This window comes from Macrotis lagotis, chromosome 5, assembly GCF_037893015.1.
Source record: "Macrotis lagotis isolate mMagLag1 chromosome 5, bilby.v1.9.chrom.fasta, whole genome shotgun sequence".
Classification (NCBI taxonomy): Eukaryota; Metazoa; Chordata; class Mammalia; order Peramelemorphia; family Peramelidae; genus Macrotis; species Macrotis lagotis.
Window position 1 is genome coordinate 191988969 of NC_133662.1, and position 23158 is coordinate 192012126.

The following is a 23158-nucleotide window of genomic DNA, read 5'->3' on the forward strand; positions in this document are numbered from 1 at the left end:
CATGATTTTCTGGTTCAGGGAGACCCTCAAAGCTGAGAGCATCAGGACAGCCTGCATGGGTGAGGTGGCATTTGAGTTGAGCTCTGGAAGAACTGAAGGCCTTGGAAAGCGGGGCCTGGGGGTTTGGGAGGTGGAGAAGACAAAAAAAATCTTTACTGATGTCTTTTGACTTTTACATCATCCTAGTTTTCCCCAGTATTTGTCCCTCCCCATATAACAAATACGTATATATATATATATATATATATATATACATATATATGGTTTTTGCAAGGCAAATGGGGTTAAGTGGCTTGCCCAAGGCCACACAGCTAGGTAATTATTAAATGTCTGAGACCAAATTTGAACCCAGGTATTCCTGACTCCAGGGCTGGTGCTTTATCCACTATGCCACCTAGCCACCCCTACAAATATATTTTTAAAGACAAAAAAGAAGGGAAAAAATCAGTACAATTGAAGCAATACTTGAAATATTTTTCTTTTCTACAAGCAATGGTGGACTTCAGATGGTGGTCAGTTTATCTCTGCAACCAATCAACTATATGAAAGAAAACCTAGGACCTTCATTGAACTCAGGATATGAGAGTAAGTGTTGTGGACAGGAATTTGGGCATGAGAGAATACTACAAGGCTATATGCCAAGAGGCTCTGAAGAAGAGAGAATTGTTTCTCCTGAATTTCTGGCCCACATGAGTCATATGTTTGTTATGTGCCAAGATCCTCTTCTCAATGACTGTTGCCATGACGCAACCCTCAGTAGATTCTTGCAATTCGCCTCTGATCTGTCTTGTCGAGAGAATGCATGGCTAAGTGGACTACCTTCCTTGACGTTTTCATTACTGTCAATTGGGTTTGCTGTAAGATCCTCAGAAGCTGAAGGTGTCCTTTGGGAGGTCCAGTGGACATGATGCTGACCCTTTATACCTTCCACAAACACTCCTCCAGTCCTTTACTGCCTGGGGAAATAGAATACAATCCTTGGATAAGATCATCATACTGAACTACCTTGCCCCAATAGCCTAATGGTCATTCTCACAGGACTCAATGGGGAGTTGAAGGGAGTTTTATTTCCTCTAATGTACTGTCACCTTTGTTAATAGTCTAAGGTAATTTAATTTAAAAAAAGGAATCAGAAAAGATGATTATCCCTACCTAGAAGAGAATGTCAAGTGCCCTTCCACACACATTCCCTAAGGATAGATACTTCTCTTGTATCAGTACTGTCTAGAATTTTTTGAAGAGGACAATCTAGTAATAAGGACCCAAATATAGCAATTAGACTTATTCATTGGGACCCTAGATTTACTCTGGTTTAGTAGCCAACCAAATTTATCTTTACAAAAAGAGACCATGGAAAAAGGACACAAGGACTGGTAGAAGCATCCCTCTGGGAGGGATGATGTTTGTTTTGCAAATCTTAAAGAGATATTTAAATGTTAGCTATTATTGCCAAACTTTCACATTTCAAGAAAGAACTCATGCAGGGCTCACAGACAAGTCTAAAAAATCAAAAGGACACTCTCAAGATCTTTTAGAATTTTGGAATTGATTACGTAGCAAGGGAGACACAGGTACATGACCACTCAATATAGTGTTCCCTCTGCTGAGAGGGAGCTATTGTTCTATGAGCAAAGCAGAATTGAAGTACCTAAAGGAAATGTGAGCAAGTGTAGCGAACACACCCCACATGGACGATATATGCCTGACCTGTATAAGAGCATGAGCTCATTTTGGTCTATTCAGCCACAGTCAGACACTGTAAAACTCTAATTAACATGGTGATATCATTTTGATCCTTTTCAAGAAAAAAGAACAATATGCAACCAGAGAAGAAATACATTCTGCTTGTCTATGTATAATTGTTGCAAGAAATTATGTTTTAAATTATCTTCAATATCTAACATAGATTCCTTTTCTCAATTCTCCCTTGGCCCAAATATGGTATCCCCTTAATGTCTAAATATATATACATATATAAATATATCAAATGTTTTTAATATGTAATGGATAATATCATATAGAAATGTATTAGATAGAAGTTATTGTTTTGTCCTTTGTCTTTTTTTTTTCCAAGACAAATGTGGCTAAATGACTTGCCCAAGATCACACAGGTAGGTAATTATTAAATGTCTGAGGTCAGACCTGAACTCAGGTCCTCCTGAATCCAGGGTCAGGGCTCTATCCACTGCACCACCACATCCTACATTTTTGAAGAGGATTATGACATGAGGGAAATGATGCCACAATAAGCAGGTGAATTGGATTTGAGTGAGGGAATGCTGTGCTAGGTCTCTAACCTCAGTTTCTTCTCTGGAGCCAGATATTAATCAGTACAACTGGAGATGAATATGGAGGCAATCAGGATTAAGTGATTTAAATCACACAGCTAGTGATAGAGAGATGTCTCTGTGCCCTCTGAACCCCTTTATCTTCCTCCTGCTCTTGGGGAGGCTGGACACTGAGAGGGAAAAAGAACCCATAAGGAATCACTGAGTGTTATGATAAAGAGGAAACATTGAATATTTAGGTTTTAGTAAGTTTCAAGAAGTTAGATTGGGAGGAATGAAAGACTAAATGGTTCTTAAGTGTTTTTTCTCCTTTTTTTAACTCCTCATCCTTCTCTCATTCCTTAAACATTGGTATTCCCCAAGGTTCTATACTTGACTCTCTTTGCTTTCTATACTCTTTCTTTTGATGATTCAACACAAATGATTCCCAAATCTATATGCCCATTCCCAAACTCTCCTCAGAGCTTTAATGCCATATTTTCAACTGTTGTTATTTTTCTCTTTCCTACATCTCAAATCCCACCAAAAAAAAATTTCCCAATCCCTACTTTTTCTATTACTGATAAGAACACCATCATCTTCCTGGTCACACAAAATTTTATTTATTATTCCCTCCTCATTGCCCTTTATTCCCAATCAATTGCTAAGTCCTAGCTTCAATTTCACACATTTCCCCTTTAGAATTACCATTACAATCAATCTAGATCAGACCTACATAGCTTTTCTCTCGAATTATTTTAGGAATTTATTATTTCTCTCTGAGGAACCAAGATCCTGAGGGAACCTTAGGTAATTTAGACATCCCTAACCTCCCTTATGCTCTCTTTTAAAATATACTTGGAGTTACAAAGTCCTGACCTCAAATCCTTTCTCAGGGACTATCTTTCTTATCCTGAGTAAATCACCTTGCCTCTCTAAGCTTCACATTCCACATCTGCAAAATAGGGGGTGATAAGAACAGCCACCTCAAAGTAGTGTTGTGGGATTAAATAAATATATTTTACTAAGTTTAAATGTAAGACACTTATTGATTCTTCTGTTGCCTTACCTTTTTGAAATATCTAATCAATCCAATTTTTAAATTTTACAATAAAATTTTATTGTTTTCTTTTTCTTACATTACCATAAGTATCCTTCTCTACCTCCCATATAGCAATATTTTGTGGAAAGGAAAAAGAAAAAAAAAGTCAGCACGACTAATTGATGCATTGAAAAGTCTGAAAACTGTAATACTTGCAGACCCCCATCTGGGGGTTTTTTGGGGAGGAGGGGTTCATTTAAGTCTCACTTCAGCTTTATCATTTTGAGGATATTTACTTTTGATCTGTTGATGTATCATTGTTCTTTCCATTTAAATTGTAGTTAGTGTGTATATTGTTTTCTTGTCTCTGTTTATTTCACTTTGCATGTTTATATATATATATATGTATATTGATCACACACATAATTTTCTAAAGCACAGAAATGCTCTATTACATTCATGTATCACAATCTGTTTAGTCATTCCCCTGTTGATGAGCATTTACTTTGTTTCCAATTCTTAACAAATAGAAAAGGTATTGCTATGATTATTTTGGAGTAAACAGGAACTTTAAAAAAAAAATCAATGGCTTCCTTTTGGTATAAACTCAGTAATGAAGTCTCTGGTTCAAATGTATGAACCTTTTACTCACTTTATTTACATAACTGAAAATTGTTTACCCAAAATAGTTATACCATTTTACAGTTCCATCAACAAGTATTAGCATCCATGTGAATTGATCAATCTTGGATGCAGCTCCTCTCAGCATTCAGAGAACTAGGATAAGCCCAGGAGACCAGCTATGGACAATGCTATCCCCATCTAGAGGAAGAAAAACAAAACCAAGTATTAGCACACCTATCTTTTCACAACCCTTCCAACACTGATCATTGCTATCTTTTTTTTTTTTGTCATTTTGCATGGTGTGAAGTAATCTGAGAGTCTTAAAATACTTCCTAAGGTGGTCTCTATATATTCTGTAATAAAGTTCATTATTTTTTGCTTACATAGCATTTAGCACAGTGTCTAACTCATAAGTACTTGCACAATTGATCATATGGTGAACATATTGTTCATTTAATTTTATTGCTTTTTACTTCTCTTTTACATTATCGTTCACTTCTTTGTATTTGTATTCCCAGTCTACTGTTCTCTTTTGTTTCTTTGATCATTCCAAATTCAAGTTTTTTTTTCTATTTTTGTTTTTTAGTTTTCCTTTGCAGGATATAATTTCTGCTCTCATAATTCTCTTTTCCTTTTTAAGATACTTAGGAATTATGTGTTGTGGCTATGTCTTCCTCAAATTTCAGAGTCCTCTGTCCCATCAAATGTCAGATCTTTTTCCTTTATTTTGTATTTATTTGTGTTTATTCAGGCATTCATAGATGCCTGATCTTGTTTATTTCTCCTATTGATTTATCTGTTTATGTTCAAGATCTTTGAGTTTTCTTTTTCCTGAAATCCTTTATACTTTTAGTCCCCTCCCTCTCTTATTTTTCTTGTTACTCTCTCCCCTCTGATTATGGTTTCCTTAAAGGCTGAATTTCAAAATATCTCAGTGTCCTTTTACACTGGGCAAGTTTTCTGCCCCAAGTGACTGTTGAGAAGTTAGAACTGGACCCATTGGGTGTTTAGCACTTTCCCTCAAGCTTGGTGGAGTGCTGCTGCTATCTAGCTAATCTCACACACACAGTCCTGTCCTGGGGTCTTGTACCATACTCTGCTCCTCAGTTCTCTGGCTAGCACTGACAGTTTAGATTCTGCTTTCCCTGATCCTGGCAGTTCAGAACAGTGAAGCTCTGGGGCACTCAGGTTACAACCCCTGGCAAGCTTTTGCTCCTGAAGGGTCAAGTTGACTGTCCAGACCTGAGCAAATGTCTTCAACCTTGACCTAGGGTCTTCAGGGTCTCTATGGCACTAGAAAACAGGGAGGAAAGGGATCAGGGTTCAGAGAAAGGTTTTGATATAGATCTTGGATTTGCTGGTGCAGCCTCACTACAATATTGGAGGTTAGAGAGAGGTGTTGAGTGTGTCAGGTCAGTGGGAATCAGTTCCTGAGCTCAATTTTTAAAAAATCTTTTTTTGGGGGTGGGGGCAGCTAGGTGGCACAGTGGATAGAGTATGAGCCCTTGAGTCAAGAGGACCTGAGTTCAAATTCAGCCTCAGACACTAATTCCCTGGCTGTGCAACCTTGGGCAAGTCACTTAACCCCATTACCTTAAATTTAACAAATATATATAATATATGTTTGAATTCTGACTGTCCTGGTTCTGGGAACTGGCAAAAAAGTCTAATCTTCCATCTTGTTTTTTATGTGACCCCAAATCTATCAAGTCCTATTAATTTGAACTGCACAATATCTTTAGCACCCATTCCTGCTTTTCTCTTCATCCCTCTGCACAGAAATAGAATCATACAATTTGAGAGTTTGAAAGAATCTCTCCAGCAACCAAGTCATAAAAGGAAAGCCCACTATAACTTCTTCGAGTATCTCATTCTACTTTGTGGCAGCTCTAAATTGGCCTTTTACAATGTTCACTCATTACTACTGGTTCTTCCCTGAGGAACCAAGGAGCCAGTCTAATAATTTTTCCATATGACTGTCCTTTAAATACTTAAAGATGGCTATCATTTCCTTCTGGTTCTTCAGAATAATATCCTCAGTTCCATTAATCAGTCCTCATATAATAGGAATCCAAATTGTTTTCTGAATGATCTGCTTATCTATGTCCCTCTTAAATCTTATTAAACCTTAAAACATAATACTCCAGATGGATGGAGTACAATGGGATTATAACTTCCCTATTCATGACAATCATAGTCCTTTTAGGGCAAAGATTGCATGAGGTTTTTTGTTTTTTTGTTTTGGTCACAGAAGCCCACTGCTGATTCATATTGTCTGCAGTTCGTTGAATCCCCAAGATCTTTTTCAGAATCCCCCCTTCTTGTACTTTTCAAGTTAATTTTCAACTTGTGAGATGTTGCAGTTATCCCTATTGAATTTCATCTTTTTAGATGGGAACTGATGAAATCACCAAGGAATATAGCATAGTGGGAAAAGAGAAGAGGCTCCAGGATTGGTCTTGGGAGATGCTGCCAATTAATTGGCATGACCTGAAAATCAAACAAATAAAACTGAAAAGATCAGTCTTATAGGTAGAAGAACTGAGAAGTAATGTCAATTCCTTAAAAAAGGTGAAAATATCCAGAAGAAGAAACACTGTTTGACAGTGTTAAACGCTGCCCAGTGATCAAGGGGGATAAAGATTGAGAACAGATCATTACATTTGGCAATGAAGAGATTAATGGTAATTTTGAATGAGATCAGAAATCATAATGAAAAAAATTTAGAAGAGAGAAAGTGAAAGTATAGATTGCAAATGACTTTCTCAATGAATTTAGTCACAAAAAATGAATTAAAAAGTAAGAAAATTATGGATGGATCAAATGAGGATTTTTAGACAAATTCATTTTAATGGATTTTTAGTCAGCTGGGAAGCAGTCAGTAAATATGGAGAATAGCAAGATTAGTGAAAGAGTGGGAACTATTGAGGGAGCAATCTGATAGAGAAGACAGGATAAAATAGGACCAAGGGTGCATGTAAAAGGTGTTTGTATTGACAAGGAAAGGTGTTGCCCCTCCAAATGTAATTGGAATGAAGGTAGAGGGAAAAGAGAAAGCACTTTCCAAATGATTAAAAAATTTTTTCGATAAAATGTGAGGCTATTTCCTAATCTGACAAGGTGGGAGGAGGGAGTGTCATAGGAAGCTTGAGGAAAAATGAAAAGATTTGGAATAATCACTATGCTAGGTGAGATAATGAATCAATTATGCAAGATTACACAGTGAGGGCCCAGTTAGTATTACGTTGCTTAAATTTGAAGTCAGCAGTTTCTTAGTTTTCTCCAGTTCTATTCAGCAGCATGTAAATAGGAATAAAGGCAATAGATGGTGGGATTAACCCAAAATTGAGGTTTGGTAAGGGAAACTGGTAACAAGAGAGGGTGTAGAGTTGAATGGTTCACCAATGTTTCAAGGGAACATTTAGTCAGTATAAATGGTCTGAGAAAGTGCTGAGGAATGCAGAGAATAGAGGTCACGTGAGGCTGAAGAACAGATTTAGGAATTGTAAGGCAGAGAGAAAGACAGAATGATAAAATATTTTGATCAGTTTAAGGCATTTCAGAGTTCATGAACATGAAATGGAATACTTGTGAATGATGGCAAAATCAAGGTATGGAAACTGAAATGAGGATAACATGATCAGTAGAAATAATCTGCAGACACTTAATAATTACCTACCTGTGTGGCCTTGGGCAAGCCACTTAACCCCATTTGCCTTGCAAAAAAAAAAAACTAAAAAAAAAAGAAAGAAAAGAAATAATCTGACAGAATTTGACTTGTTTTCCCCCTATTTTGATGACAGTGGAGGGGGGCGGGAAGAAGCATTTATAGGTGCTGAGTACTTTATAAACATCTCATTTGATCCTCCCAAAAACCCTACAAGGCAAGTGCTATTGTTACTTCTCTTTATAGTCGAGGAAACTGAGACAGAGGATAAGTGACTACCCAGAGTCAGACAATTAGTACCTGTCTGAGATCAGATTTGCACTCCGGTCTTCCAGACTCCAGGCCCAGTGCTTTATCCACTCTTGAACTTGTTCTGGCTGCTTCCTTTAGAGATATTTGCAGCCTGCATGCATCCACCATGAATCTCTCCATTGCCTTCTATGTGATATGAATTGTTAAATCTTGAGAGGGAAGCATATCCCATATCTCATATACATAGCAACTCTACTAGAATATTAGAATTAAAAGAATGGGCCTTTGTTTTCATTGGAAGCTTGGTGTCAGTAAAGGAGCCTTACCAGTTTCCTAAAGACAATCTAACTGGTTCCCCCCTCTCTCTCTTCAGTTCTAGGCCATATTCATTGTCCCTTTGAACTGTCTGTCCTATATGGAAAAACTTTGTAGAATGTCCATCCAAATGTATGTGGAAATCTTGATAATATGCATTCTTCATCTATTTGCTCTTGCCTGTGTAGATGGTCAGGTGAAACTTCTTCAAGCAATTAAAGATCTCTCCTAAGAGGTTCTTTAGGATCTATAATGAGCTGGGATTTTATGAAATCAGCACAATGTCATCACAAAAAGAATAATCTGGAGGACCTCATCATTCCCTGTGTTTTCTTTCTTCCATAAAAGTAGTGAATATCTTTGGCAAGCAAGCATCTTTGCTTAGTATTGAATTTTCTTTCATTTTTTGGTTGTTTTTGCAAGGCAAGGGGGTTAAGTGACTTGCCCAAGGTCACAAAGCCAGGTAATTATTAAGTGTCTGAGGTCGAATTTGAACTCAAGCCCTCCTGATTCCAGGGTAGGTTTCTATCCACTGTGCCACTTAACTGCCCCATCAGTATTGGATTCTTTCTTTCTGACTGCTTGGGTTATTTTTGTTGTTGATCTAGAAGTTCTGGATTTTGGCTATGATATTCCTGGGAGTATTCAGTTCTATTTTGTCCTCAGGTTCTAAGAAATCTGGAATTTTTTTTTAACTATTTATTGAAATATGCCTATTTGTTCTATTTCCCAGTACAAATCATAAAATCCTGTGTAAGTACAAACTAGTGTTCTGGGAGTGGGGAGTATTGGAAAATGACTTCAATATTTTTAAAAGTACCAGTAAAATGTAAAAAATTATACCTGCTACCAGATGGTACCACTAGCCAAGTGGTATATGTGCCATATACACACATATACATATGTTGTGCATATGTGCACATTTGTATATATATATAAATATATTGTTGTATACAGCATATGACCTCAGACTGTTCTTGTACTCATATATAACTTTGCTTATGATGCTTGATACTATGTGCCTGTAATGTCATCTCTGTATTAGAAGTAGAGTGTATATAACTTGAGTATTTGAAAACGAATGAATGTTTTATGAGCATCTACAAATTTAGCCAAATATAGGGTGCATTATTTTATGAAACAAGTGATATTTTCTTCTAATTTTTTAGTCTTTTTACTTTGTTTTAATATTTCTTATTATCTCGTAGAGTCATTAGCTAGTCAGTTCTAATTTTCAGAACTTTTTTCTTTGGCGAAATTTCATACTTCTTGTGTCACGTTCTTCTCTTTCTACATCTTCCATAGCTGTCATTTATTTTCATATTTTTTCCCCTCTAGCATTCTCATTTGGTTCTTAAAATCACATATAACTCTCTTTTTCAACACTTGCAGGAATTCTGGTTGGACTTGAGCCTAAACTTCATTTTTCCTTGAGATTATTATTGCTGATATTTTGGAATCATTCTTTTTGTCTGTGTTTGTGTCTTGACCTTCCCTGTCACCTTAATAGTGGGATTTTTTGTTTGTATGCTTCCTCATTCTTTCAGCCTGCTTCTTGACTTTCAACTTTCTATCAGGGCCAGGACCTGTACACTTGGGGGTGGAGGGAGCACTGAGAGCACGTTTGAGTTGTCATAAGCTTTGTTCTCTTGGATTTTTCTGTTCCTTTTTGGGGGTGTTATTGAGATTGGAGGATTTCAGGTAGAGTTCACATTGGAAATCAAATTTTCAGTACTCTCAAAATGGTGTGTTTTGTGGCAAAATCTGCTCACTCTCTTCTTGTATTACAGTCTGAAAGTTCCTAATCCAGGCTGAGGACTGGCGGGCTTGATTTGAAGTTCCAATTGCATACTGGCTGCTGCATGCCACAACCAATACATTTCTCATTAATGAGATAATTTCTATCTTCTGTTTTTATGACCTCACAATACTCTCTTCTATCTTATCTATCCTAATCCCTTTTCTCTTTCTGGTTTCTAACTTTCTTTTGCCTTTGGCTATCCTTTCCTCTTCTTTGTCTGATAAATGCCCAAGGTCCATGGGTTTCCTCCCCTTTCAGAAATTCCTTGGTCTCCTTTCCTTCTATCTCTCTTCTCCCTCTCCCTCCATTTTTCCCCTCTTCTCCCTCACAGGAAAAGAAATTTGTCAAACTCAATCAATGTGCCAGTTGCTTTGTTTAATTGTATTTCTTTATTATATGGCAGGTTTCTACAGTGCCCAGGAAACTGCATTACTCTAGATAGAGCTCTGGATCTGGACTCAGAACACCTGAGTTCAAATCCTACCTAGACCACATCTAGTTATTTGATTCTGGGCAAGTACCCAAGCCTCTTTCAGCTTAATTTCCTCATCTACAAAATGAGAAACAAATAAATAAAATCAGGATAATAATAGCATCATTCTCCTAGGGTTATTAAGACCAAACAAGAGAACATATAGAAATCACTTTACAAACTAGTGTTACGGGAGTGGAGAGTATTGGAAAAATGACTTCAATATTTTTTAAAATATCAATAAAATATAACAAGTTATACCTGCTATCAGATGGCACTACTAGCCAAGTGATATATGTCATATGCACATACATATATTGTTCGTGTGTGCACACATGTATGTTGTTACATACAGTATATGACCTCAGGGTGTTCTTGTATTCATAGATAACTGTTTTATGATGCTTGATACTATGTACCTGTAATGTCATCTCTGTATTAGAGGTAGAGTGGATATAACTTGAGTATTTTAAAGGGAATGAATGTTTTATGAGCATCTACAAATTTAGCCAAATATAGGGTACATTACTCTATCTTAACCACTCACAGATAAAGTCCTAATTTAGCTTTTATGATCACCATGATCCATATCCATGATTCTGAACTTTGAAATTCCTGACCCTTTGGTTCATAATTTTCTGTCTCACTGTAAAACTTCTAAATCTTTTCTTTGTCCTGACCATGATCTCCATTTCTCCATGTTCTCCAAGTGGAGTTCTCACTCCTCTGGTTTCAGTTTCCTCACTTAACAATCTTGAGCACATAAACAATTCAATTTGAAGTCTTAGCAAACTGTTATAAGGGAAAGATAGAAGACCAGAGTAGGTATCAAAAGATGAAGGATTGAAACCCAGACTTAAAAACCCAGTGACCTTGGTTACTTAACTTCTCTAGTTTTCAGATTCCTTGTCTAAAAAGGGAGCAAATTGTTCAATGAAATCATAGCACTACCTAGCTGTGTGGCCTTGGGCAAGCCACTTAACCCCATTTGCCTTGCAAAATCCTAAAAAAAGAAAAAAGAAATCATAGCACTACCAAAGCTTAACATCTTCAATTTTTAAAAGTTGTTTTATATATTATGTTTTTTTCTCTCTAATTTTTTCCTTGCATTTGGATTTTATTCTTCTTTCACAACATGATTAATATAGATCTATGTTTAGCACCGATATACAAGTAGAATCTATATTAGATTGCTTCCTGTTAGAGGAAGGGGGAAACGAAGAGAGGGAGAAAAATCTAAAATTCAAAATCTTGCAAAAAAAAAAGTGGTGGCTAGGTGGCGTAGTGGATAAAGCCCCCCACCCCCGCCCTCAAGTCAGGAGTACCTGGGTTCAAATCCAGTTTCAGACACTTAATAATTACGTAGCCTTGGGCAAGCCACTTAACCCCCTTTGCCTTGTAAAAAAACAGCAAAAAAAAAAAAGATTGTTAAAAAATATCATTGACTGTATTTGGAAAAAGGAAATATTTTTTTTAAAGAAATCATAGTGCTTTGCTAACTGGGTCTACTATAAATTCAAATTATTTAATCAAAAATTAATGCCATAAATGTGACACAGCAAAATATTTATTCTTCCTTGACTGATTCTCTATTTGACTCCAATCAGTAATTTACCCAATCTTCTCTTTTCTCAGTAGAGAATTTCTCATCTTTCTTGACTTCTCTTCAGGTTTTTGATGTCCTCTATCTTCTCCCCTCTTCCAGAACCAAAAGCCCTAGGAAAAAAGTCTTTCACTCAACTTGTCTCCATTAACTCTCCTTCCACTTACTTCTCAACTTCTCTTTGCAAAGTGCATTACAACAAAATCCTTCCATTGAAATTGTTCTCTTCCAGAGTAGCAAATCTCATTCTTTTACTCTTCCAATGCTTAGACATTTCCCATTAGATATTAAGTGGATATGGTTTGCTGCCCATTCCTTGCTAGTACCAAAAAAAAAAGCTGTTGTAAAGATTTTTATGTTTATACCAACCCATTTTTTAAAAATCTGTGACCTTCATAAGATACCAAATCCTGTACCCAGAGAGAAGAATTGGATTCTGGAAGAATAGACTAGAAGCTCATAGAACCTGAATAAGTTGCCTTCAGGGAGTATAAACTTCTCTGGAAGAAAGTGGGCATAGGCAGAAGCCAAGGAGAGGGGCAAACCTGCAGAGATTTAGGGACCTGAACATCTTCAGGTAATACAACAGAAGGGGGAAGGGGCAATTTGGGCAGATCTTTTGAGGTCTGCTTGAAGAAGCAACTGGAATACAGAGAATATGCACCAGCAAGTCAACTCTGGCAGCCCAGCAAAGGAACTGAGGCATCAATGAACATCATGGTTTGTGAGGTAGGGAAGAGGTCAAGGATGGGGATATCAGAGGTGCTGGGCTTTGTCCCAGACAAGGTTGAAGTGAGAGGGGACTTAGATCTTAGGAGTGAAGTCATCAGTAGAAGCTGAAAAGGAAAAGATGGAAAAGAAAGGCAACAATCTTTTCAAGGGAATGAGATTTCTTCACTCTCTGGATACTGTGATCTGGGAAGTCTTCCCATAAGACCAAAGCCTAGAAATGGAGGAGGTATGTCTGGGCAAAGGAAATGAAGAGTACCTTTGATCTGTCTATCTTGATTCATTTAATCATTCACATATTTATCTATAAAAAATTATTGCAACCTTTTGTTTGATGGTACCTACAAATGTATCCTACCACACATTCCTCTCTCTGATCCCATTCCATTGTCTGCAGGAGACCCATCCCACTGCCATCCCTTATCAGAGAATTCCAATCTAATTAAATCCAATCAGCATTTATTAAGCAATTACAATGTACCAAGCATTCTGCTAAACTGGGGATACAAGTAAAAGAAGTTCCTCAAGCAATATTTAGTCTAATAAGAAGAGGCAAGACTCAAAAGGAGGCAGGAAAGCAGAGGGACATCAGGGATACAACTCTGGTAACAAATGGTTTTGCAACTCCCCAAATACCAAAGAACTCATACAAGATTATAAGTAAAAAGCTTTATTCTACTGGGGGGAGGAAAAGTAGACACATGTGTCGGGGTTTCCTCTAATAGGAAACCCAAGGCAGTGGGGCTAAAACTTTATATATTTGTGGCTAGACAAAAGGACAAGAATCAGTGTAGTATAGTAACAGTGGTAAGGCATTACAGCAACAGTGAGGCAAGGTTGTTGAGTGACAAAAAGTCCATTCATAGCAGTGCTTCATATCTGAGCTTGCTGGTGCTTGCCCAAGCTGAGGAACCATCAGTTCTATAATTTATTTGTAGTAAAGTTCATCCAGTAGGTAAGTGCAAGGAATTGTTGTTATGCCAAGCTCAGGGCACAGCTTGCTTGCTGGACCTTAGCTTTGGAGAACAGGGTGTCTCCTACTAGTAAAAGGAGAAGAGTGATCTTGGACCCTGACAGGAGTAACTGACTGGGGCATCTTGTTTGATGGATTTGGAGGCAGGGGAAGAGGGAGACAGCAGAAGCAAAATGGAGTGAGGAAAGTAGGTAGGAGAAGTTTGGTATTCTACTCTCCAACCCTCCAATCCTAAGGAAAAGAAGGTTGAAAGAAGTGGTGTCAATCAAGGCTTGAATTAGTAGCATGGAGATAAGATTGGAGGTGATGGGTTTAACCTGGGAGGGGCAATGTTCCTTGGGATTGAAAAAACCAGACTTGGTCAGCTGAGGCAGAATTAGTGAAGAACCATGCCTTATTTTAAAAAAAAGAAAAAATAGTTGAGCAAAATCAACCAACAGCATGGAAAATATCTGACATTATCTTTAGCATTTTATAGAGTCCCCCATTGTTACAGAATATGACTGGGAGAGTGGGTGTGCATCGTTTTCCTGGTTCAGCTTCCTTCACATTGTATCTGTCTTTTCTACTCTTATGAATTCATCCTGTATTCATCATTTCTATTTTGTAGAGGGTTCTAAGTTCCTAAACTACATTGTATTGATTTCTTTTAAAAATCACCTGCATTCCTCCTAGAGAACCAATCCAGATCATCAAAATCAAGGAGTCTAGAACAGTAACATATTGAAAATTCTGAGATTACCCGAAGTTTGCCTTCTCCTCAATCTGTCACCCGCCTAAGGACTTCAAATTCGGGTGGGGTGGAGACCAAGGGAGGTGAGAAGACGGCATAGCTCTTCTTTGGAGTTAAGATGGCTCATTACAACCTCACTACATTGTTTCCTTTATTTCGTTGTCCCAGTTTTTTTTAAGTCATTGCACATGTATTATTTTCCTGAATCAGCTTTCTTCACTTTGCACCAGCTCACCCAAGTTTTCCCATGCTTCTCAGTATTTATCCTATTCTCACTTCTTCAGGAATCATAAGCATCTGCTCCAAAGATCAGTGGGCATCACCTTTGCTACCAATTCTTGGTTAGGCCATACACCTTTCTAGTACACCTAATCTTGTCAGTACTAAGAACTAGAGATACAAAAAAAACAAAAAAGCATAAGACTATCATCTGCCATGAAGAGTCAGTCTAATGGGGGAGACAGAATGCAAAATGCGCTGCTGTGAGTAGCTTACTCTATATATCCTCCCCTCGCTTCCGACTCTTTAAAAACCCATGATCAAAAACAAACAAACAAAAAAACCCCCACGATCATTGTAGAAAGAGGAGTGGGGTGTGTCTAGCAATAGAATTCTCATCAAATCCTATGGACATTTTGGTGATTTAGCATCATTTCAAATCCTTTCCCAGAATGGTTGGATCAAATCAGAGCACCAATGATTCATGTGCCAGTGTTTTTTCAAACTCCTACCTGGAACTATTCTCTTTCCTCATTTATTCCAGTTGCCTCAGTTGTTTGCATTGCTCTTTCTCCAATGCCTAGTGACTTGAAACAAGTGGTTGTTAAAATGATTTACTATTCTTCTTTTGAGAAGGGGTTCTAACACTATCCCTAGTCGTCGTGATCAGGGGTTACGCCTGAAGACTGCTCAAAGGAAGGGGGAGCCCTGGCGGCCAAAATTAGCGAAGAGCCCCAGAGTGCAGTCTACGTGAAAGATTGTACGTTATGAGTGTGCCTTTCAATCTGTGGGTGTCACGCCAAAGCTTCTGAAGGAAAAGAACTTGTCAGAAGTGGGATTCGAACCCACGCCTCCAGGGGAGACTGCGACCTTAACGCAGCGCCTTAGACCGCTCGGCCATCCTGACCACGAAAAACACTTTCAAACCCTGACCTCCATCGCCCTCTCCTCCAATTAACGCTCCTCACATTTTAAAAGTCTGTAACAGCTTCTTTCTCTTCCTGATTCCACATGTCCATGATTGGTTTCCTAGTTTCCAGTTGCCTCGGCGAAGGCGGACTCACTCCGACCACCACAGGACCAGCAGTGGCAGGGAGGCAGTGGGGAGAATTCTGGAAGAAAGAGGGAACCCATGTACAAAAGGTCCTCCCCTGCCGTCAGTCAGTCAGTCTGCCCTTCGGGTTAGAAGTCCAGTAAACATCTTAAACTCTTCAAGTCTAAAACAGCTCACTTTCCCCCACTCCTGATTTCCCTTAACCCCAGTTCCTCAGGCTAGAAAGTGAACTGAAATTTGTGGTCTCCTCGCCCTTAACAATAGGCTCTTAGAAAGGCGATCCCAGGCAGTTCCTTCCCTCGAGGCACAAGAACTGCCTCCAGCCTGACTGTCAGCCAACCCTGGGTAGGGGAGCTGTGGGACACAAAGAAACGGAGGGCACCTGTCATCTACACCTAGCTCACTGCGGGCTGTTACCGACTGTTGCCTTAGATCGGGAGGGATGAGCTCAACTGGACCAAGACTTTATTCTAGACTGAAATTCCGTTCTGAGTTCTGAATGGCTTTCTCTTTTTGAGGCTACATACACTTCCTTTCGTCAACTAATTGTGACTGAGAGTCTTAATTTGTGTGAAACAAGAACTTGTCTGGTGGTACCGGGCTGTCTCGAGCCAAACCTGAAAACAAAGACAATCCTGTATTACCCAACCAACCTTCCCCACACCATCAGAACTCACAGGAATCTTATTCTTTTCTAAGTAGGAATTGGATGATCGGTCTCTTTACTGAGGCTGACACAGGCTGTCCCCTGGGTCTGATGAACATTTCATCCTAACCTCCACCTCTTAGAATCCCCAGATTTCCTCAAGGCTCAGCTCATGTGCCATCTCCTTTGAGGCACATTTTCCAACATCTCACCTTAGGTAGCAGAGTTCTTTTCTTCCTTAAATATTAATGTAGCTACTTCCTGTTGGCAAATTAAATCCTTGGCGGCCCATGTCCTCCCCTAGTCTCTCTCTCTCTCTCTCTTCTCCCCCTTTCTTCGGTTTTCCCCCTTTCCCCTCTCCCTTTCTCCTCTTCCTTTCTCCCCTCCATTCTCTTCTCTCCCCCTCCCTCTCCCTTTCCTCGTTTCTCCTATTTTCTCTCCTCCCACTCCTCCCCCACAGACTTTCCCCTCTCCCTCCCCACCCCCACCCCACCCCACCCCACCCCTGTCCCCCCTTTATCTAGATGCATAGACAGACTCCTGCAGTGCAACTTGAAACCCCGAGGGGGGACCTAGGCCAATGGGGAGTTTAAGTGACTTGCCTGGGGTCAAACTGCTTTGTGAACCTTTGTGGTCTACTTCCCTCCTCGGACAGATTAGGTCATTTCAGACTAGTGAATAGACGAGGATCCAATATAGTACCACAGATAATGTCCCACGGCAGGAAACAGGTGGCCCGGGGACTCGAAGGTTCCAGGTAATGGTAGAGGCATCAGGTGGAACGGGAAACTCGGTGGCGTGATAAAAGCTTGTAGAGGAATCCACTACAGAAAAGCGCTGAACTTGTAAAGACTGGTGGTGATGGGGGGGGGGGGTGCCTGGTGTTGGGGGTGTGGTGCCAATCTGACATTACTGAATTTACTTTCTTTCTCTGCATCTGGCAGCAGGGAACTGAGGCTTGGAAGAGGAAGGGCCTAGGTTACTTAAACAATGACTGGGAAGGCAGGGTGTGATTTGAGAGGGGTGGAGGGTGGGGGCAGGGAACATTTCTTACCTGGGTGAAATGATGTGCACAAAAGTTGTTTGGTAAGAAATTGTCATGGGCAAGGAATTGTGTCTGGGTCCTCCTTGATGGTATATACCCTCCGGTCAAACTGGGGTACCCCCCCTGGAAGAGGATACTTTGGCTGCTGTTTTTCTTCTCATTTGGCACCTGGGAGCCATGGAGAGTTCCTTCCCTCCATCTGTCCCGTTACCTGGGATACCTCAGCCCGCAAGCCCAGAGGACAGACAAAGGTGAGCTGCTTGCTTGGCTCTTGTCTACGGACATTGCAGAGATCTGGAAGCTGTAGCTCTTGGGCATTCAAAGGGATCATAGGAAGGACAGCCGGACAGGGGAAGGGATCACATGGGGGGGGGGCGGGTCACTGCCCCAGTAGGAGATTGGCTCAGTGCCCTCTCTCAGGGAATGTAGGAATTCTGGCGGAGAACCAGCGGGGGAAAAGACTAGGCCGCTTAGTCTTGAGTAAGGCTTGTCCAGCCCCACAGACTTTGTCCCGGGTAGGACACACATCCTAGGGGAGGTTAAAAGTACCTCTTCCAAATCGAGGGATGAGGAGGAGGAAGGAGGGCAAATTGGAGCTGAGCGTGGCTAGGTGAGAGAGGCGTGCCAGGAAAAGGAATGAACACTGCATGGGGCAGAAGCGAGCTGGGGGCACACTGAGATTGTGTGCTGGGCTGAACTGAACTGAAAAGTGATGGCACTAGGTCAACATATCAGAAACTGGGTAAGATGGAGGGAGTTTGTCAGGTGAAGTTTATGTGGAGGCCAAGTGTCCTTTGACTGGTGGGCTCCCGTGTCAAAGGACTCACTGCCCGGCTTCAGGTCCAGTCAGGGATTGTCTTTTGTTTGGTCACTTGGGCCCTTCTCTCAGTTTATTCCCTCAGGGAGCCAGTCCCCAACCCACCAACAGTAGGGACATCCTCATCAACGACAGTTAAATTGTTCCAGATTAAACCATCCCGGGGCAAGGGCACTTACAAGAGAGTGGCTGAACTCCCTAAGGCCAAAGGTTGAATTAATTTTCATTGTCAACTCTTGTAGCTAACTAGTTGTGCAGCTGGGTTTGTCTGTGGAAGAGGGGAGGAAAAAAGCCACCTGGCTGCTCTCATGGGCCAGCTGTCACCCTCCTGGTTCACATGCAGGTACCAATGCTGTTCAATACTAGCTTTCCTCTAAGGGCTGACCACTATGGCTAATTAAGTATGGAGTAGGGGTGGGGTGAGGTTCAGCCCTAGATTAAAAAAAAATCCAAAGATCCAAGATAAGCTGTTGATTGATGTGGGAGAGGCTGCCAACTAGGGGACGAAACCTTTTGTCCCAGGAGTTTTACCCTTTTAAGTGCATATAAGAGTGCCTTTGGGGGGTGAATGAACCACTTAATCTGTCTCCCAAGTACCCACTCCAAGTATAAGTGACCCTTCACACTGCCTGTTCTTGGAGAGGAAAGGGGATTAAGGCTCAGCAGTGGGGAGGTACTAGGAGAATTCTCTAGAGGATTACCAACACCCTTAGTTCTGACCACTAACCTGATATAGGTAGAAACCTTTAATCCTAACAGCTTTGGGGGTAAAGCCATGGGTGAAAGAGGGCTGAGGCCCCCTGTATCTATCAGTTAGATGCCCACCTATGCCCACCTATGCCCACCTATGACGATGCCAAACTTTTCTAGAGTCCCATAGCTTTTCCTTCATCTGGACCATGAAAGATTAAATTCTATTAAAACATAGTTCTTAAAATATAAAATGGCAAAATATGTTACTAATCAACTAAAAACGTGCTCCAAATAACTAGTTATCAAAGAAGTTCAAAAGCAGGCAACTCTGTAGTTTCATCTGACATCAAGTCCACTGGAAAGGAGGAGGAAAGAGGAAGAATGTCTAAAACGGAGGGTTTCTGGAAAGATGAGCACGCGAATGCATTGTTATTCCTGCTGACTTGGTCCGGTCATTCTAGAAGGGGATTTAGAATTGTTGGTAACCCCCCCCAAAAAAGTACTCATTAGGTAGGACCAACACCGTACCCTCACCTTACTGCATTAATTTTCAAGGCGGAGCGATATGAATATTTACAGCAGCACGTTCTTTCTCTCCTAGATTATGAGTTTTTCCAAGCAGGGATTTTCTTTTGCCTTTCTTTGGATTATCAAATTTTTGTACCCACATTATAAAGCGCGGTGCCTGGCTGTGACACATGCATAGTAAATGCCCAATAAAAATTTATTGATTGACTGATTTTCAAAGAATCAGAAGCAAAAATGATGCCCACAGATTGGGCAAAGGTAAAACCAGTGCTCAGGTTTTATGGAATGGCTACTGTACCTGAAGAAATATTCAGTAAGATGACTATTGAGAAACTTGGAAAGACTCGAGTGAACTGATGAGAAGCAAAGAAGGGCACACCCAGGAAAACAATACAGTGGTTACCCAATTTATAATGAATGCAGAGAACCAGTGCAATAAAAAAAATGGGGAATGTTATGAATTATAATGAAACACCTTAACCTCAAAGAAGAATCATGAGAAGATAATTCCCACAGCTTCAACCACAATTCCATTTGTACTTTTTGAAGTCTTTTGGGTGGGTTGGCCCGCAATTTGAGTTTTTCTCTTCTCTGGCCTCTGAAGTCTCCATGGAGAGGTGTCTATGCTCCTGTTGTCAACAGTAACAAGCAGCTGGATATTGTCAGGGTCTATGGGCTGAAATTGGAAGCCAAATGAAAGAATTTTGGCAGTTCAGGTATAAAAAGCTTGCAAGTAAACTCCTCGTCGGGGAATCGAACCCCGGTCTTCCGCGTGACAGGCGGAGATACTCACCACTATACTAACGAGGACCTGGAAAGGAAGCTCGATTATCTGCCTGATGACATTGTGGACACTACTTAACTGGTCTGTTTCCATGGACCTTACATTTTTATCTCTTCGAACCTTGTTTCTCTGTTCCTTATTTCGCTGCTGACCAATCCAGAGGAGGAGGAGGAGAATTCCAAATAAATCCCTAACGTCCTTGAGCATCGATCTAGTCACCACCAGCCCCTGATTCTTCCACCACCATTCATCGCTCCAGTCAACTCACCACTGCACTCCAATCCCCGACAATCAATAAATCAATCATTAAACATTTATTAAGCTCTTACCGTGTTATGTGTTTGGTTCTATACTAAGGGCTGGGGATATCAATAGAGACAAAAGGTAATCCCTGCCCTCAAGCAGCTCACAATCTAATGGGTAGACGACGTTCAAACGTATATAAACCAAACTATATACGGGATAAGCTGGAGAGAATTAAGAGGAAAGGCACTGACTGGCATTATTACGGGTTGGGGAAGGTGGGATTTTAAATTGGATCTTAAAGGAGTCAGGGAGGTCAGTAGTCTGAGCCAGAGAGGGAAGCATTGGGGGGAAGGGAGAGGCAGGCAGAGGAACTGTCCAGAGCCGAGAGACGGAGCATCTTATTCATAAAACAATCAATCGGGAGACCAGTGTCTCTGGATTGAAGGGTACATTTTAAGGGAGTGAAGGTGAAGAAAACTGGAAAGGCAGGGAGGGGTTCGGTTATGAAGGGCTATGAATGCCAAAGGAAGCATTTTGTATTTGTTCTTAGGGCCACTGGAGTATATTGAATGAGAAGATGGAATGATAAGTCCTGCGTTTTTGGAAAAAAAAAATCACAACGGAGGATCGATTGGAGGGATCTGAGGCAGGTAATCAACAGATTATTGCAGTAATCAAGGCGGTGCCAGAGGAGAGAGGGGCTGTATTGGGGAGATGCTCCATTAAGAAATCAAGCCTTGGCAACACATTGGACATGGCAGTTGAGGAACCGTGAGGAATCCAGGATATCTCCTGGGTTACGATCCTGAGTCTGACTAGGAGAGGATGGTGTTGCCCTCTACAATGCTAGGAAAGGTAGGAACCGGAAAGGGTTTGGAGAGAGAATGAAAAGTTCTGTTTTGGAAACATTGAGTTTAAGAGGGGGAGAGGAAGGTGAATGTGAGGGAAAGGTAGGGAGGTGAACAGGTCAAGACAAGGCAACTCCTTAGATATGGGAATTGAGAGGGAGATTGTATGGTGGAGGGTAGGAGGCAGGGTGATTGGGAAGTTCACTATATCCTTCACAGAATCACATTTTCTCCCTACCAAAACAAAAAAAAAATGAAAAGGTTAAAGGGGTTGGAGTGGGAAGAAGGGAGATAATAAGCTTCATATTGTACTGAATAGAGAAATAGAGATTATGTGCTTCGAGAACACAAGAATGAAAACAGGTTCCATATACCCATCTCTGTGTTGTGCCAAGAGGTAGTAGTAATTGAATCCAGGGGAAGTGAAGAGAACAAGAAGAGGATGACAATGAGGTGGATGTAGAGAGAGATGGAAGGAAAACAAGAGGGTTCAGGAATGGATAGTCTAGAACAGCTATGGTAAGTGGGTGTGGATCATGGGATCTGATAAGTTAAAGACAAGAAGATTGGTAAGAGTAGGGATAGAGAAAATGATGTCAAAGAGAGTGTCTCAGAAGAAGAGTTGGTGACCAAAGTCCAAAACTGAAGATAGGCACGAATGGATAATGGAGTGGAATTCTCTTTTTCCAATGTTAAGGAAGCTTCAATTAAAGGGTTAGATGAGAAGTGAGTGGGAGGAGAAAAAGTTGTGCTTAGTCTCCTGAACAGTTTTTTTAGGAGGTTCCCTGCAGAAAGGAGGAATGAGAGAGGCTGATAGAGAATGGATAGCTTCTATTGTTAATTCTTGTTGCTAACAAGATTCCTGACATTTTGTCACTGCAGAGGCTGATCAGTTTGTTCAAAGAATGACTCTTGGACAAGGGAGATAAGTCAGTCACCCACCTTTCCTACAAACCCACCACCACCATGATGTCCACATGCAGGAGGCCACCCTATTCAATCTTATAGCTTCTCTATTCCTATTCCAGATGGGGGGCCTTCTATGTGTATGCGTTTGTATATAAGTGTTAGGGATCCTTGAGGACTACAGTTGTGAAATGACAAAGGTAATGATTTAAAGACCCTCTTGGTCTCTTGTTGTTTTGCAAACACACTGGCTCGGTTTCTCAGGAGACCAGCATGACCCAAACCCCTTTGCTTTTCCATAAGATCAGCATGACCCAGCTTCTTTGTATCTCCTGACATTGATCAAGAATGGCATTATAGCAAGAGCAATGAAGTATGCATAAGAATGTGTAACTATTTAACCCAATGTGTAATCTTTAGTATGATCGGTGCTTAAACTGGTAGCATGAGTTGTACAAGAGGACGGAAGTAGCCTAGGATATAAGCAGCTGTGTGACTCTAATAAAATTTGGAGTGTTTTACCATCTCTGCCTCCCATCTCATTCACTGCAAGCTGAGAACAGTTCTCAGCTCAAGTAGCTGGTGCATCCATAACATGTAAGCATGTATATTTACACACATGCTAAAGAAAGCAAAGACTGAACTCAGAGACAAAAATGTTGCTGAAATGGGTGGAAGGTAGGAAAGAACCAGGAGCCTCTACTGACTGAGGTGGGAGAGGCATTCTGTTGTACTAACCAAACCAGGCGGAACACCACCACGTCTAGGTATTTTCATTCCAAAAGCACTCTTTTATGTGTTTTGGAAGGCAGAGAGATTTGGCCAAAGGTCAGGTCACTTTCTTTCCTTTTTATCAAACACCTATGTGGTGCTCTGCCCTTCCTTTTGGAGAGG

At 40.5% G+C, this 23158-nt stretch overlaps 2 non-coding genes across 2 annotated transcripts; both read right to left on the reverse strand.

Moving 5' to 3' along the window:
- Positions 1 to 15521: 15521 nt before the first annotated feature.
- TRNAL-AAG (transfer RNA leucine (anticodon AAG)) lies at positions 15522 to 15604 on the reverse strand. Its single transcript has one exon. It is a non-coding gene; the product is annotated as a tRNA-Leu (tRNA).
- Positions 15605 to 20218: 4614 nt separating this feature from the next.
- On the reverse strand, positions 20219 to 20290 carry TRNAD-GUC (transfer RNA aspartic acid (anticodon GUC)). Its single transcript has one exon. It is a non-coding gene; the product is annotated as a tRNA-Asp (tRNA).
- Positions 20291 to 23158: the final 2868 nt, after the last annotated feature.